The sequence below is a fragment of the Mesoplodon bidens genome (genome assembly GCF_964165515.1).
Source record: "Mesoplodon bidens genome assembly, chromosome: 4".
NCBI lineage: Eukaryota > Metazoa > Chordata > Mammalia > Artiodactyla > Ziphiidae > Mesoplodon > Mesoplodon bidens.
This window is the reverse complement of record NC_138160.1, coordinates 118,782,414-118,799,000: the sequence shown is the minus strand read 5'-3', so window position 1 is coordinate 118,799,000 and position 16,587 is coordinate 118,782,414. Positions and strand designations below refer to the sequence as shown.

Genomic DNA, 16,587 nt, shown 5'->3' with positions numbered 1-16,587 from the left:
CTCTGAAATTGCTAAAAAATGGGTTTACATAAAGCAAGAGTCACTTGTACATAAATCCAAACATTAGTGTGACTTGTGCCGAAGGAAGGAAATAGCATACCTAATAGAGTTAAAAAAAAAAAAAACTTCTTCAGGCCTTCTTAAACTTATAATCAAATAAAATACTAAAACCAAAATCTCCTACTAGAAATAGTTTTTTTTCTTTGGGTAAGGTTCAGGGAAAGACTTGCTCTATGTACGCTGCCTGGCCCTTTACATTCATTTTATGGACTTATCCTTAGGAAAACCTAAGTATAATAAAACTTATAGCTGTTCATATAACATTAATTTAGTCTCTAAGCTGTGGTAGGGGGTCCTATCCTGGCATACACATGCATTTCCCTCAAGACTGAATACTAATGACAACAGTCATCATGGTGGTAGCATTTTCAATTGTTAGGAAGTCTTGAATTAAAAATTACTGAGAGGGCCTCCCTGGTGGCGCAGTGGTTGAGAGTCCGCCTGCCGATGCAGGGGATACGGGTTCGTGCCCCGGTCTGGGAGGATCCCATATGCCGCGGAGCGGCTGGGCCCATGAGCCATGGCCGCTGGGCCTGCGCGTCCGGAGCCTGTGCTCCGCGACGGGAGAGGCCACAACAGTGAGAGGCCCGCATACCGCAAAAAGAAAAAAAAAAAAAAAAAAAAAAAAAAAAAAAAATTACTGAGAACTTCTGCCTTACTTATTCATTGTTGTATATATATGAAAGAAAGGCAGAGACAGACTGAGATTTATGTGCTAGGCTGTGAGTAGAAAGGAAACATGATGTGGGTTAAGAAAGTGAAGCACTGTGAAAGCAGACACGACAGAAAACAGATGATGGATATCTTTGATATTTTTATTTATCATTAATCTTGGATTAAATAAACCCCCTTATTATTATTTTTTTTTGCGGTACGTGGGCCTCTCTCTGTTGTGGCCTCTCCCATTGCGGAGCACAGGCTCCCGGACGCGCAGGCTCAGCGACCATGGCTCACGCGCCCAGCCCTCTGTGGCATATGGGATCTTTCCAGACCGGGGCACGAACCCGTGTCCCCTGTATCGGCAGGCGAACTCTCAATCACTGCGCCACCAGGGAAGCCCAACCCCCCTTATTTTGATAACAAGTGTCGTTCGACTAGAGAGCAATCAGTTCCTCTAAAGAAAATTACTCATTCTTTTTTTTTTTTTTTAGAAAATTACTCATGCTTATATGTCAAGGCTACCAAACATTTATATGCTCATCTTTAAACAAATTACATTTTAGACTAGACTCAAATATTATGAAAAGCAGGGGGTCAATTCTGCTTTGCAACTGGATGGAACTTTGTTTACTCTGCATATGAACTGATCATTAAACTATATTCAAAGACACCCCAATTTATAACAACTTTACATTATTATTTTCCCAACATGTGTCCTATCCCAAATCGTACCCATCAAATCCTACGTTTCAGAAGACCACAATATTAATAAGTGACATATCTTTAGTTAAAAACAGCAAATAAAAATCATGTTTAGCACACAGTACAGGATATCCAAGTAGAATTGAATAGTTAAGTAGCAATTATACATGTGAGACATACTAGAAATACTACTAACTTGTGTTTGAATGTGCTTCAGGTGACTAATTATCTATATATAAACGCAATTTTTTTAAAAGAAAAAAGTGTTCTCCGTACATTTCACAAGCATAACAATGAAACGATGAAAAATCTGCATCAGCAAATTCTATAGTCTGAGAATCTCAAGGGACTCCCTCCCTCCTTGTTTGATGCCAACCAGTAACAAATAAAATATAAACAGTGCTGAGCCTAAAGGGCCCAATCCCTGCATTTGACATGTCTCTAGGTCAGCTTTTTGCCGATTATCACCTCATCAAACAACCCGTGGCTTTGGTATAGATCCCAGTGAAAGAGTCTATGAAGGACAGTAAATGAAATTTCGGTCAAGTAATATTTGGGAAACAAATCATAACTGGAACCAGTAAAAATCAACTGGAGCCTGGGCACTAATCTTACACCTTAAGATAGCTGAGGAAGGAACAACTGCTGACCAGATTTCTGATACAGCTAGCCAAGTGAAAAGCCAGAGGGGTAAGTATCATTTACTTTCAGAACGTTGACAGACCTACAATTACTGAGTACAAGGTGTTCTAATATAAGGTATTGTATCAGATTTTAAATTTTCTTCTATGACCTGTTTTTTTTTTGCGGTACGCGGGCCTCTCACTGTTGTGGCCTCTCCCGTTGCAGAGCACAGGCTCCGGAGGCGCAGGCTCAGCGGCCATGGCTCATGGGACCAGCCGCTCCGCGGCATGTGGGATCCTCCTGGACCGGGGCACGAACCCGTGTCCCCTGCATCGGCAGGCGGACTCTCAACCACTGGGCCAGCAGGGAAGCCCTATGACCTGTTCTTGATCCTTCTTAGACCACACTCTTTAGATTGTGTCGTGTGTTTTGCTATTTTAAAAAATTGAGTATATAGTTCAAGTACCATAAAATTTACAATTTGAAGTTGTTAAAGGCAAATGTAGTAGCCAATGCCTGCAAAGAATAACAGTTGGGGCAAAAAGCCTGGGAGGAGGCTTCCCTGGTGGCGCAGTGGTTGGGAGTCCGCCTGGCGATGCAGGGGAGCTGGTTTGTGCCCTGGTCCGGGGGGATCCCACGTGCCGCGGGGCGGCTGGGCCCGTGAGCCATGGCCGCTGAGCCTGAGCATCCGGAGCCTGTGCTCCACAGCAGGAGAGGCCGCAGCAGTGGGAGACCCGCGTACCGCAAAAAAAAAAAAAAAAAGCCTGGGAGGAAAGGCTGGTGAAGGAGATGCTTTGGGAATAAAGGCTTTGAAAAGCTCCTGCATATTCTGGGAAACCTAAAAGGCCATGGGCATGCCCAGTGCTGGCAGCACGCTCAGAAAAGACCTAACAAGGCCCTACATTTTTCAGGCTTCTGGCTCTGCACATAAAATGAAGGTTAAGAAAGAGCTGTAAACTGCCCGAGTGTTAAAGGTGTACCTCGGCATACACAAAAACCCATCTGCCAAGACTGGGAGAGTTTTATTTTTTGCTTAGGGGTAGTAAAGGACATCTCTTGAAAATAACTAGCTGGGACTTCCCTGGTGGCGCAGTGGTTAAGAATCTGCCTGCCAATGCAGGGGACACGGGTTTGATCCCTGGTCCGGGAAAATCACACATGCCGCGGAGCAACTAAGCCGTGCACCACAACTACTGAGCCTGTGCTCTAGAGCCTGCAAGCCGCAACTACTGAAGCCCGCACACCTAGAGCCTGTGCTCCACAGCAAGAGAAGCCACTGCAATGAGAAGCCCGTGCACCGCAATGAAGAGTAGCCCCCGCTCGCTGCAACTAGAGAAAGCCTGTGTGCAGCAACGAAGACCCAACACAGCCCAAACTAAATTAATTAAAAATAAATAAATTTTTTTAAAAAAGAAAAGAACTAGCTGACAACTAAGCTAATGGGACAGACTTCAATGGCCACACAAAAAATAATACAAGCTCTTACAAAATTTTTTCAGAAAGGTCACTAAACAAATAACAGAACAAGCAGAACAACCACCCTGGGGAGAGGGGAGAATATGATTTCCAGAGTTGCCATATAATAGTCACAATGTTCAGTTTTCAACAAAAATTATGAGGCATGCAAAAAAATAAGATAGTATGGCCTATAAACAGGAAAAAAAAAGAAATTAATAGGAAGTGTTCCTGCGGAAGCCCAGACATTAGGCTTATTAGGCAAATACTTTTTTTTTTTTTTTTTTTTTTTTGCGGTACACGGGCCTCTCACTGTTGTGGCCTCTCCCGCTGCGGAGCGCAGGCTCTGGATGCGCAGGCTCAGCGGCCATGGCTCACAGGCCTAGCTGCTCCGCGGCATGTGGGATCTTCCCAGACCGGGACACGAACCCACGTCCCCTGTATCGGCAGGCGGACTCTCAACCACTGCGCCACCAGGGAAGCCCTAGGCAAAGACTTTTAAATCAGGTGTTTTAAATGTCCAGAGAGCCAAAGGAAACCACATACAAAGAACTAAAGGAAACCATAAAAATAGCAAATATCTTCATCAAATAGCAAATATCAATAGAGACAAATTATTTTAAAAAGCCAAGTAGAAATCCTGGAGATGAAAAGTACAATAAATGAAAATTCTACTTGAGGGTTTATAGCAGATTTGAGCAGGGAAAGAATAAGCAAACTTGGTAAGTCAACTGAGATTATTCAGTCTGAGAAACAGAAAGAGAAAATAATGAAGAAAAATGAACAGAACCTCAGAGACCAGTAGGACACTGCTACATGTACCAACATATGCATAATGGGAGTCCCAGAAGGAGAAGAGAAAGAGTATTAGAAGAAATAATGGCCCCAAACTCCTCCAACTTGATGAAATCTATGTTAGTCTACACATCCAAGAAGCTCAACAAACTCCAAGCAGGATAAACTCAAAGCAATCCACACTGAGACACACTGTAATCAAGTTATTGAAAGTCAAAGAGAGCATCTTCAAAATAAGATTAATAGCTGATTTCACATCAGAAACCAGAGGCCAGAAGGCAGTAGGAAAACATATACAAAGTGACAAAAAAAAAAAGACATTCCCAGATAAGTAAAAAAGTAAGAGCTTATTCATCACCAATAGACCTGTCCTATAGGAAAACCTAAAGTGAGTCCTTCATGTTGAAACAAAAAAATACGAGCATTAACTTGAATTCATCCAAAGAAATAAACAACAATGGTAACTACATAGGTAAATACAAAAACCACTAATAATGTATTTTTTGCTTTATAACCCCTCTTTCTGTCTATACGAAACTAAATTATTACTAGTTCATACTTGTTACAAACTAAGATGTTAGTTGTAATTCCCAGGGTAACCACTAGGAAAACCACCAAAAAAATATATAGTGAAAGGTGTATTGCTGGGGTGTATTATCATCCCATTCAGAGGCAGCCCAAAAGAAGCAGCTTCAAGACTCCAAGAGTCAATGAGCTCAAATCTATATATATTAGTCTCTCGTGGCTGAGAAAAAATTTTTCTCTAGAACAAAACCAACCAAAACTAAAAGGGGAACTACTGGAAATACAACAGAAGCACCTAATTTGCTTGAGTGATGTCTGAGGGCACAATGTAGATAATAACTCGACAAATACAGTTAAAAAAAAAATCTGGTAATCAAACCATACCAATCTGTTGCTATCTTATCTTTGTTCATGCTTCAATCCAAACCACTTTAAAACTGGCAGAAATGAACTGAGAAAGCCAATAATTTCCCCGCAATTTTTTATGTTCATATTTACTTCAAATAATGTTTATTATGCTTTAAAATCCTAAAATTATCAGAAAATTGTAATTCAAATAATTTTTTAGCCTTACTCTCATAAAAGGATTTTTTAAATAACATAGTAATACTAACTCTGAACAAGCTATATTAAATTACTAATATTAAATATCTAGTAGTTGTTAGACTACACATAGTTAAGATTTTCCTAAACAAAAATTACAAAACAGTAAAACAGCAATGTATCATCTTACAGTGTTTTCAATAATCATTTAAAAAATTTTGTACATAGTTAGGAAATCTTGTTGGAAAAAGAAGCATTAAAGTGAAAGAAATGTACATATACAAAGTACATCCTACTTAAAAAAAAAGTTAGGGCTTCCCTGGTGGCGCAGTGGTTAAGAATCTGCCTGCCAATGCAGGGGACACGGGTTTGAGCCCTGGCCCAGGAGGATCCCACATGCCGTGGAGCAACTAAGCCCGTGCTCTAGAGACTGCGCGCCTAGAGCTCATGTTCTGCAACAAGAGAAGCCACGACAATAAGCCGTGCACTGCAATGAAGAGGAGCCCCCACTCGCCACAACTAGAGAAAGCCCACGCACAGCAACGAAGACCCAACACAGCCAAAAAAAAAAGAAGTTAAATGTACAAAACAGGTCCTAAGTGTATGTAAGTTTTTTCCTTTTGATCTCCAATCCTACTCAGAGGTAATCAATGTTAACAGCTTAGTACGTGTCCTTTCATATCTCTTTGCTTATAGAAACACACATAAAGGATTTATATATTTTACAGAATCATGCTAAATATATTACATGAAATATCCTTACTAATCAACATGTAGAAGTACACTTTACTTTTTAATTGATACAGCACCAATTACTCAACAATTCCCCCTTTGATGCATTTACATTTCCAGTTTTTTCATTACAAACAATCCTGCTTCGATCACCCTTGTACACATATCCTTTTCTATTTGAGCTTTCTGTGGGATACATTCTGGTAAGTGGGAATAACTGGGTCAAAGGCCGTGTGCACTTGTAGCTTTAAGAGAAGACAGATTATTTGCCAAAAATATTATGGTAGTGTACATTCCTATAATACACTGAATGCTCCCATTTCTCTGCATCCTCAACAGTTCTCTATATAAGCAACATAGCATTTTACTTTTGCAAACAGATGGGCTTAAAAAGAATCTGTTTTCCTCTACAGCTCCTGGGATATGCTTATCTTGCTTAGTAAGTCTTTTCCTACCTTGAGGTTATATTTCCTTTATTTTCTCTCAGTATTTTTATAGTTTCTTTTTTTTACACTTAAATCTTTAACTCGTGTGAACATTTCTTTGAGTATGATGTGAAAGATCTATATTTTTCCATATGAACACATCATTCATCATTATTTAATGAAAGCTTGTCCCTGATGTTTATCATAATCAAATTCCCACTTACATGGTTTCTAGATTCTTTGTTCCATGATGGTGTATTGTATGTATACTGTTTAATCCCCAACTTTTGAAGAATTTTAAACTTACAGAAAAGTCATAATAATAGTACAGTGAACATTTGTATTTTTCATCTAGATTCATCAACTGTTAACATTTTGCCACAGTTGTTTTCTCTATACAGTTTTTTTGCTTAACCATCTGATAAGTTGCAGACATTATGACCTTTCATCCTCAAATATTTCAGCACTGTATTTTACTCTTTTGATTACAGGAGTCTTTCAGTAAGTTTAAATACGTAGTAGCACAACTCACATCTCAACTTTCTTTGGGGGGTGGAAATCTTGCACTTTTATTCTTCATATGAACTTTAGAATAATTTTTCCATAAGAGTCTGACTGGAATTTTATTAAAAATTTGCAGCTTAATCAGGATCATCTTTTTATATTAAGCCTTCTGGCCAGGAAGATGGTACATCCGTTTACTTGGAATTGTTTTAACATTCCTTAAAACATAAATGAGTCAGGACTTCTTTTTACCAATAATGGGGGGCTAGGTTATTTGGACCAGTCTTTCCATTGAAAACTGGAAGTGTCGGATGCCATAGTCTTAAGGAAACACTTAAAAGCATTAAAGTGTTGAAGAGTAAGTAAAGTGGGAATTCTGAGAACAAAGTGCAACTTTTAAACACTGAAGCTGCCTTCGCACTGAGGACTTTTGCCCATTAGCCTTCTTTGGGTTGACCTTGGATGCTTCATGGGGCAAAAGGCATAAAGGTCAAGGTGGAAAACTGAAGAGAAGATCCTCCCCACTCTAAGCTGGGACCCTAAAGGGCTATAGGCTCAGGGTAAGGGTGAACCAAAAGCAACTCCCACTCCCCACCAAGCAAATCAAAAGGAAAAGGTGGAATGGAACACAGACACTGTGACTGTGGTTGGTCCTCCTGTGGATAGGAGGAATAAATTCATCACCTGGGAGGTCCAGAACATCCCAAGTCATGAAATGAGTATGAAGTAGTCCTGACTTGGTAGTGTCTCTAGTGCCAGTGCCTGGAAAAAGCAAATGTAAAACTCCTTGGGAGGAAGGCATCTTCATGCTAGGCCTTAAGGACCTCCAAAAATGATTTTTCAAGGCCAATGAAGAGTTCAAAATGAAAGATAACTAAATCCAGAAGGAAAAAGCAAGATACAACATGCAAGAATCAGAGCAATTTATAGAAAGCATAACCAGACCCATGTGGTAGATGACAAAAATGATCATTACATATCAAGCTTGAAAATATCTTCAGAAAACAGCAAAATATAAAAAGTGCATAGTAGATTTGGAAAAGAGCCAAATAAAACTTCTAGATATACAGAAATCACAACACAAACAAAAATGTAATAAGTCTGGCAGCAGATTAGATACAATAGAATTGGAAAACAAAAGAAAGTACCCAGAAAACAGCAAAAAGATAGAACATACAAAAGAGGATTCAAACAATGTAGAGGGCAGAGTGACAACTATCGAATTCCTGAAGAAGAAAAGAAGAAACATAGGGCAGAGGCAGGATCTGAATATTGCATATTTGATGAAAGCAATCAACCAACATGTTTAAGGAGCCCAAGAATCTCAAAGTAAGATAAATAAAAAGCAAGATATATCAAACTGCAGAATATCAAAGAGAATTCTAAAAACCAAAGACATTATTTTCAAAAAAGAATGAGAAAAACCAGCTGCTTTTCAACAATAATGAAAAGCAAAAGACCACACTGAAAGAAAATAACTGCAAACCCAGATTACTAGAACTCTACAGAAAATAGTTTTCAAACAAATGAACTAGAAACTTCCCATCCTTATATTAAGGAATCATTTGAATAACAAGAATTATGGGATCCCTGAAGACAAATGAATCTAAAATTATAAGGGCTTGGTACTTTTTAAACTAGTACATTATTAACAACCTTTAATTTTGTTTTTCTTGTTTTGATTCATCTATTCAGGTTTTCTACCTCTCTGGTTAACTATGGTAATTTTTATTTCACTAAAATTTTATTTCTCCATAGAACTATCTAATTTCTCCTATTTCATAGCTAATTTGACTATGTTCCTCTTTTCCTCGATTAGGCCTACCAGGGATTTATCGTAGGGAAAAAAAAATTCCAACTTTGCAATTTGCAGAACAGCAAGTGTAATAAAACTCTTCATATATATAAAAGAAAGGTGTGTGTGTTCACAATTTGCAAATGCATAGAATCTCTAGAAAGACAAAAAGCAGAGAAGCAAATTGTATCTGATAAGGGAACTATATCTAGAATATATAAAGAACTATTACAACTCAATAATAAAAGGACAACCAACCAATTTAAGATTTTTTTTTGATGTGGACCATTTTTAAAAGTCTTTATTAAATTTGTTACAATATGCTTCTGTTCTATGTTTTGGTTTTTTGGCCGAGGCATGTGGGATCTTAGCTCCCTAACCAGGGATTGAACTTGCAACCCCCCCCCCGCCGCCCCCCGACCCCCGCCGGCCATTGGAAGGCAAAGTCCTAACCACTGGACCGCCAGGGAAGTCCCCAAAACAACCAATTTAAAAATGCAAAGGATCTGAATAGACAGTTCTCCAAAGGCCAATAAACACATGAAAAGATGCTCAACATCCTTAACCATCAGGGAAAATGCAAATCAAAACCACGAGATACCACTTTATATTAGTGAAAATGTGGAGAAATGGAATGCTCATTCACTGCCAGTGGGAATGTTAAAATGGTGCAGCTGCTCTGGAAAAGTCTGGCAGTTCCCCAAAAGATTAAACACGGAATTACCTTATAACTCAGCAATTCCACTCTTAAGTATATACCCAAGAGAAATAAAAATGTCTACATAAAAACTTATACACACAAATGTTCACAGAAATATTATTCTTTATTATTATTTTTTTTTCCGGTACGCGGGCCTCTCACTGCTGTGGCCTCTCCCATTGCGGAGCACAGGCTCTGGACGCGCAGGCTCAGGCTCACGGGCCCAGCTGCTCCGCGGCATGTGGGATCTTCCCGGACTGGGGCACGAACCCGTGTCCCCTGTATCAGCAGGCGGACTCTCAACCACTGCACCACCAGAGAAGCCCGACAGAAATATTATTTTTAATAGCCAAAAAGTGGATACAACCCAAAGGTCCACCAATTGATAAATGGATGAATACTGAAAATATGCTAAATGAAAGAAGCTAGTCACCAAGGAACACATATTGTATGACAGATGATGGGAACAAGATTTCTTTTTGGGGTAATGAAAATGTTCTAAAATTGACTGTGGTGATCAATGCACAACTCTGGCAATATACTAAAAACTACTCTACTATACACTTCAAATGGATGAATTGCATGGTATGTGAACTATAGCTCAGTAAGAGCTGCTAAAAACAAAACTGAGAATACTGGTTACCTACACGGAGGAGAACTAGATGGCTAAGGATATTTTTTGTATCTTTTTTGGGGAATGGATTACCTATTTATTTATTTATTTATTTATTTATTTATTTTTGCGGTACGCGGGCCTCTCACTGCTGTGGCCTCTCCCGTTGCGGAGCACAGGCTCTGGACGCGCAGGCTCAGCGGCCATGGCTCACGGGCCTAGCCGCTCCGCGGCATGTGGGATCTTCCCAGACCAGGGCACGAACCCGTGTCCCCTGCATCGGCAGGCGGACTCTCGACCACTGTGACACCAGGGAAGCCCTGGATTACCTATTTAAAAATTCAACTTTAATAAACAAAACTCCTGCTTTTGGTTTTACTGATCTTTTCTACTTATTTTTTATTTTATTAATTTTACTTTTCTCACATTATTTTTCCCTTCCTTTTTACATAACTTCAATTTGTTGCTCTTTGTTTTTCAAGTTGACAAATGTTTATTTTCAACCTTTCACAAATAAAAATTTTTTATCTATGAATTTTCCCTAGAAATTTTAATATACAGTTACCAACTTTAGGTAACTACAAATTATTTAATTTATAATAAGCCAGAGATTATTCAGAAGAATATTCTTAATTTCCAAGTAGTTAAGGTTCTTTTGGTTACCTTTTGATGCCTGATTTCTAGTTTTATTATGTTATAAAATGCAGCCAGAAAACCTTCACTTTTGGGAATTTATTACAGTTTTGTTTGCAGACAACTAATGATTTTTGCAAAATGTTCCTTGGGCCTAAAGAGAAAAACGTGTGACTTGCATTTCTTTTCTTTTCCTTTTTTTTTTCAATTTTTAAAATTGAAGTATAGTTGATTTACAATGTTGTACCAATCTCTGCTGTACAGCAAAGTGACTCAGTTATACACATATACACATTCTTTTTTTATATTCTTTTCCATTATGGTTTCACAGATATTAGATATAGTTCCCTGTGCTATACATTAGGACCTTGTTATGATTTCTATTTCTTACATAAAAAATGATGCATATATATTAGGCTGGCCTTTTTTTTCTTTCTTTTTTTTAAACTTTACCTGTTAAATTCTGAAAGTGATATATTCAAGTCCTCTACTATAACAGCTAGATTACTTGACCCAGTCTGAGGATCTGTCTCACAGGGAATTAACATTTTTGGTAACTGATGCTTGGTATTGTCTTTCATCGTAACTTCATATTTAGCTTTCTTAGTTTCTTTTTACATTCTATTCCTGTAATGTTTACTTTCCTATTTTAAGCAGATTTTTTAAAAAATACTTGATTTATTTTCTGTAACTTACAAACTACTGTGGAATTTCAGTTGGTTTTTCCCCCCCAGTTTTGAGATGTAACTGACATACAGCACTGTATAAGTTTAAGGTGTACAGCACAATGATTTGACATATCTATTGTGAAATTAGTTTGAACAGTTTTCTATCGATTAAAAAAATACTCTAGGGGCTTCCCTGGTGGCGCAATGGTTAAGAGTCTGCCTGCCAATGCAGGGGACACGGGTTCGTGCCCCAGTCTGGGAAGATCCCACATGCCGTGGAGCGGCTGGGCCCGTGAGCCATGGCCGCTGAGCCTGCGCGTCTGGAGCCTGTGCTCCGCAACGGGAGAGGCCCACATAACGCAAAAAAAAAAAAAAAAAAAAAAAAAAAAAAATACTCTATACACCCTCAAACCAACCCAAGACATTTAGAATGCTTTACCTTCTTCAATATATCCAACCCAATCCCTGCTCCCAGACAAAGCAAGACCTTTAGAATGATTTTACTTACCCAATTCCTCTCCCCACCCCATATCCTGAGTTTTGTGGAAATAATTGAGCACTGTTAGATCTACACTATTAGGTTTTCCCCTAGATTATATATATAAAGAATCATCTTCCCCTAACTTGACACCTTTGTTTTGCCTTAATATTTCTTCAAAAGGTTACAAATTTCTAAGCTACTTAATGTCTGAAACTGTCTTTTGCTTTCATATTTGAACAGTAATATTAAGTGGGACAGATTTAGACTTGTCCTTTCTATCAATAACCTACGAATATTCCAACTTTCACTATTGTAGAAAATGAATTTTCTTTCTTTTGTAAACATGCTGTTTACATCACGCCTGATATGAGAGCCTAACACCTAAATTCAGAGATTTTGCCAGATTCTGGTTAGGTGAGAGCTGTTTTTTCTGATGCCTGGCACTTTAAATCTACAAACTCTTTATTTCAGCTGTTTGTTCCCTTCTGAAATGCCTCTTACACATTCTGGTTTCCAGCAGTGTCCATCCTTTCATAGTCCCTACAAAATTTTAAAATATGGAAATCTTTTAAGTTTTAGAAAAGTCTCCCCCTTCTTTCTTAAGAATTCTCATTAAACACTTCATGATATATGTAAATCAAATTATGCTGTATACCTTAAACTTACACAGTGCTATATTTCAATTATATCTCAATAAAACTGTAATAAAAAAATAAAAACATTAACTCTTCAAAAAAATTCTCATTAAAATTCAAACAGGATTCTCTTTCCACTTTTTTCATTAAACTGACTCCACAGGGAATTCCCTGGTTAGGATTCCGGGGTTCCACTGCTGGGGGCCTGGGTTTGATCCCTGGTCAGGGAACTAAGATCCCACAAGCTGTGGCACGGCCAAAAAACCCCAAACCCACCCCCCCCAAAAAAAACTGACCCCACAGACATAACACCTTTTCTTATTCCACTGGACTCTACTTTGAACTACAGTAGACTCCTTAACCTTATCTGTACACATATATATTTTATACGTATGTATTTTAGAGAAGATAAAGAAAGTTCTGCATCAGCCTCTGTATTTAATTCAGAAGTCTGTGAGCAGCGCTGAATATTTTGTTTTAATGTTTGGCAGTATAAAGGAATGATTAAAAGCATGGGCTCTGGGATTTCCCTGCTGGTGCAGTAGTTAACAATCCACCTGCCAATCCAGGGCACACAGGTTCAATCCCTGGTCCAGGAAGATCCCACATGCCGCGGAGCAACTAAGCCCGTGCGCCACAACTACTGAGCCTGTGGTCTAGAGCCTGCGTGCCACAACTACTGCGCCCGCGTACCTAGAGCCTGTGCTCTGCAACAAGAGAAGCCACTGCAATGAGAAGCCTGCGCACCACAACGGAAGAGTAGTCCCCTCTCGCCGCAACTAGAGAAAGCCCGCGCGCAACAACGAAGATCCAACGCAACTAAAAATAAACAAATAAAAATAAAATTAAAAATTAAAAAAACAAAAAAGGGGCTCTGGAACCAGGCTACCTTTCTAGCCATGTGACGATGGGCAAGTTATTTAACCTCTCTGTGTTTCAGGTTCCCCATCTGTACCTAGGCAGACAGCCTGGCACATAACAGTATTCTTAAACACTTAGAGCAAATATAAATTTGTATAAATAAAAACAATAGGTCCAAACATCTGTAGGAGTGAAACAATGTCACAGAAAAGTCCCAGAGAGTATAACCCTAATCTCAACTGTAGTGTAACCAGGGTGATCAGGTCAGAGTAAGGATGGCTCAACACTGCTGATAAAAGCACATCAGAAATACCATCCTTATTTATAAAAACTGATACAAAAAGTAAAAAGCAAAGGCAATTCAAATAAACCCACGCTATCCAATGTGGTAGCCACCAGGTACATGTGGCTATTTAAATTTAATTTTAATTCAATACAATTAAAATTTTAGTTTTTCAGTTGCACTTGCTACATTTCAGGTGCTCAATAGACATGTGCTTAGTAGCTATCTTACTGGACAGCACCACTCTAAACGATGAGGACATTAAGAAAAAAGATTTGAGTTATTGGAACTGAACCTCAGGCTGTAACATATACAAACTATTAATGTATCTGTGCAACAGGGTGATCCAGATCACAAAGACAACAACTTGGACAACTTGAACCTTGCATTGGATTCAAGTCCCAGATATGCCACTAACCACCTAGAGGGCCTTGGATATGCTACTAAATTCCAGGCAACACACTATAGTGGTTAAGAGCACATAATCTCTGGAGTATTTGGATTTGAATTCCAGCTTTTATTAGCTATGTAACAGTGGGCAAGTTACTTCACATTTCTCATTTATAATCTTCATTTTACAGTAGTACTTACTGCCTACAGACATTAAAGATTAAATACTTGTAAAAGCACTTCGAACGATGCCTGGCATTACTAAGTGCTATGGAAATATGTGCCTAATAAAATAATCTCTCAAGTTTCTATTTTCCCGATTTCAAAATGGGCAGGATAAAACTTACTCTGCCTAGGACTTCCCTGGTGGCACAGTGGTTAAGAATCCGCCTGCCAATGAAGGGGACAGGGATTCAAGCCCTGGTCCGGGAAGATCCCACATGCTGCGAAGCAACTAAGCCCGTGAGCCACAACTACTGAAGCCTGCACAGCGCAACAAAGAGTAGCCTCCACTCGTGGCAACCAGAGAAAGCCCGCGCACAGCAACGAAGACCCAACACAGCCAAAAATAAATAAATAAATAATTTAAAGTTTGTATTAAAAAAAAAACTTCCCCTGCCTATTTCACAGGTTAATAATAAATATGAAACCCACTTAGCTCCCATCCCTGAAAGGAACAGATAAGGAGGCTATACTTTTGGGAGAGTTACCTATCTTTTTATCATAGACACTTACTTGTGAGAAAAAGTTAAGTTCTGTTCAAGTTCACAATTAACAAATAATATAAACAGACTAATTTGCCCCATATATCCTCTCACAAACCGGAAACAGAAGCAAAAAACAGCAAACACTGGGAATCTCATTAAAAACCCTGAGAGACCCTTATTTGCAAAAATAATCTGCACCCCACGAAATTTCAAACGCAAACCAACACCCGACCAACTGCTCAAAGGCAAATTGTGACAAATTATGCTATCAGGTTAACAAGATAAGCCAGCACATGCAAAATGGGAATTTGTCTTCTGTTGAAATGTCAAAAGCTGTCAGCTGTTAGACCTCATCCCATGGCATACTGGAAGCCAAATTCTTTCTAGAGTTTGCGGTTTCTGTGAGATGATGGGGTTGCAAAATCAGGGAAAATAAGACAATAAAAGGAAGCAGAAAAGGCCACCTTTTGCAGTTACTAGAGAATACCATTGCTGACTGCTTCAACAAATGTTTTGAAACAAACAACTTTACCATAAGCCATATATTTTTGATGGTGGGAGGGAATAAGCACAGTAGTAGAAATTAAAAAGTGAGATAACCAAAATCAAAAGAATATGAATTGGGCTTCCCTGGTGGCGCAGTGGTTGAGAATCTGCCTGCCAATGCAGGGGACACGGGTTCGAGCCCTGGTCTGGGAAGATCCCACATGCCACGGAGCAACTGGGCCTGTGAGCCACAATTACTGAGCCTGCGCATCTGGAGCCTGTGCTCCGCAACAAGAGAGGCCGCAATAGTGAGAGGCCCGCGCACCACGATGAAGAGTGGCCCCCGCTTGCCACAGCTAGAGATAGCCCTTGCACAGAAACGAAGACCCAACATAGTCATAAATAAATAAATAAAATAAATTAAAAATAAATTAATTAATTAAAAAAAAAAGAATATGAATTGGATGGGTTCATCTGGTTCAAAACAGTCCTGGAGTAGGAGCTGCCAGTACTCCAAAGGCCCTCCTATCCCGAGCACGGAATACAATGTAACTAAAAATAAGGGTCAGGGGAAGGCGAAGAAACCGGAGAAAGGGGGATCATCAGAAAGGTACAGGCTCGTGGACGGTTACAGAATGCTCCCCTAGGACGCTCGCCAGCCCGCCAGTCCCTCCGCCCCTTTCTCTTCCCCCACCCAAGCTTCTGGAGGAGCGCGCAAGCGCAGCAAGTAGGGGCTGCGCGTGGCGACGCGCAGGCGTAAAGTGGGGAGAAACAATGAGCTTTGTTGCCGAGGCGGCAGTGGGGGGCAGGGGAAAAGGGTATCGGAGGGTGGGTGAATCGATTGGAGGGAGGGGGAGCACGCGAGAAAGTGCTATCCCGGCAACCCTCGCGCGCCACCGAGGACCCGGATAGAGAGCTGCGAGGTCCAAACCATAATAATGACAATGAGAAAAAAGCGACGGCCATTTCTCAGAGAAGAAAGAGACTAAGTCTGTCCAAGATCATCCCTCAGACTCGGCTGGAAGAGGCAAGGAACAATGGGGGCCATACAGGCTTGGTGGCCAACAACCCAGGGGACCCTCTAGGCCCCTCAGCCGTCGCCGAGGTGCTGCCCCTCGACCGCCGGGCCGCCGCACCCTTCTCGCCGCTCCACCCGAGAGAACCCCTCACCCAGTGCACGGCAGCGGGGACGGCAGCCAACGAATCTGGTAGGCCTCCGCGGATCTCCACAGGCAGCGCCGCTACCCCGCTCGACGCGCGCTTCGCCCGCCGCCTCCCTTCTCCAGTCCAAACAAACACCCCAGCCCGGA

At 40.2% G+C, this 16,587-nt stretch overlaps 1 protein-coding gene across 1 annotated transcript in view; it reads right to left on the bottom strand.

The window, feature by feature from the left end:
• PAIP2 (poly(A) binding protein interacting protein 2) overlaps positions 1-16,587 on the bottom strand; it is a 23,013-nt gene extending 6,426 nt beyond the window's left edge. The window contains exon 1 of the mRNA XM_081233969.1: positions 16,448-16,587. The gene's annotated coding sequence lies outside the window, so the exon portion shown is untranslated. The remainder of the gene's footprint in view (positions 1-16,447) is intronic.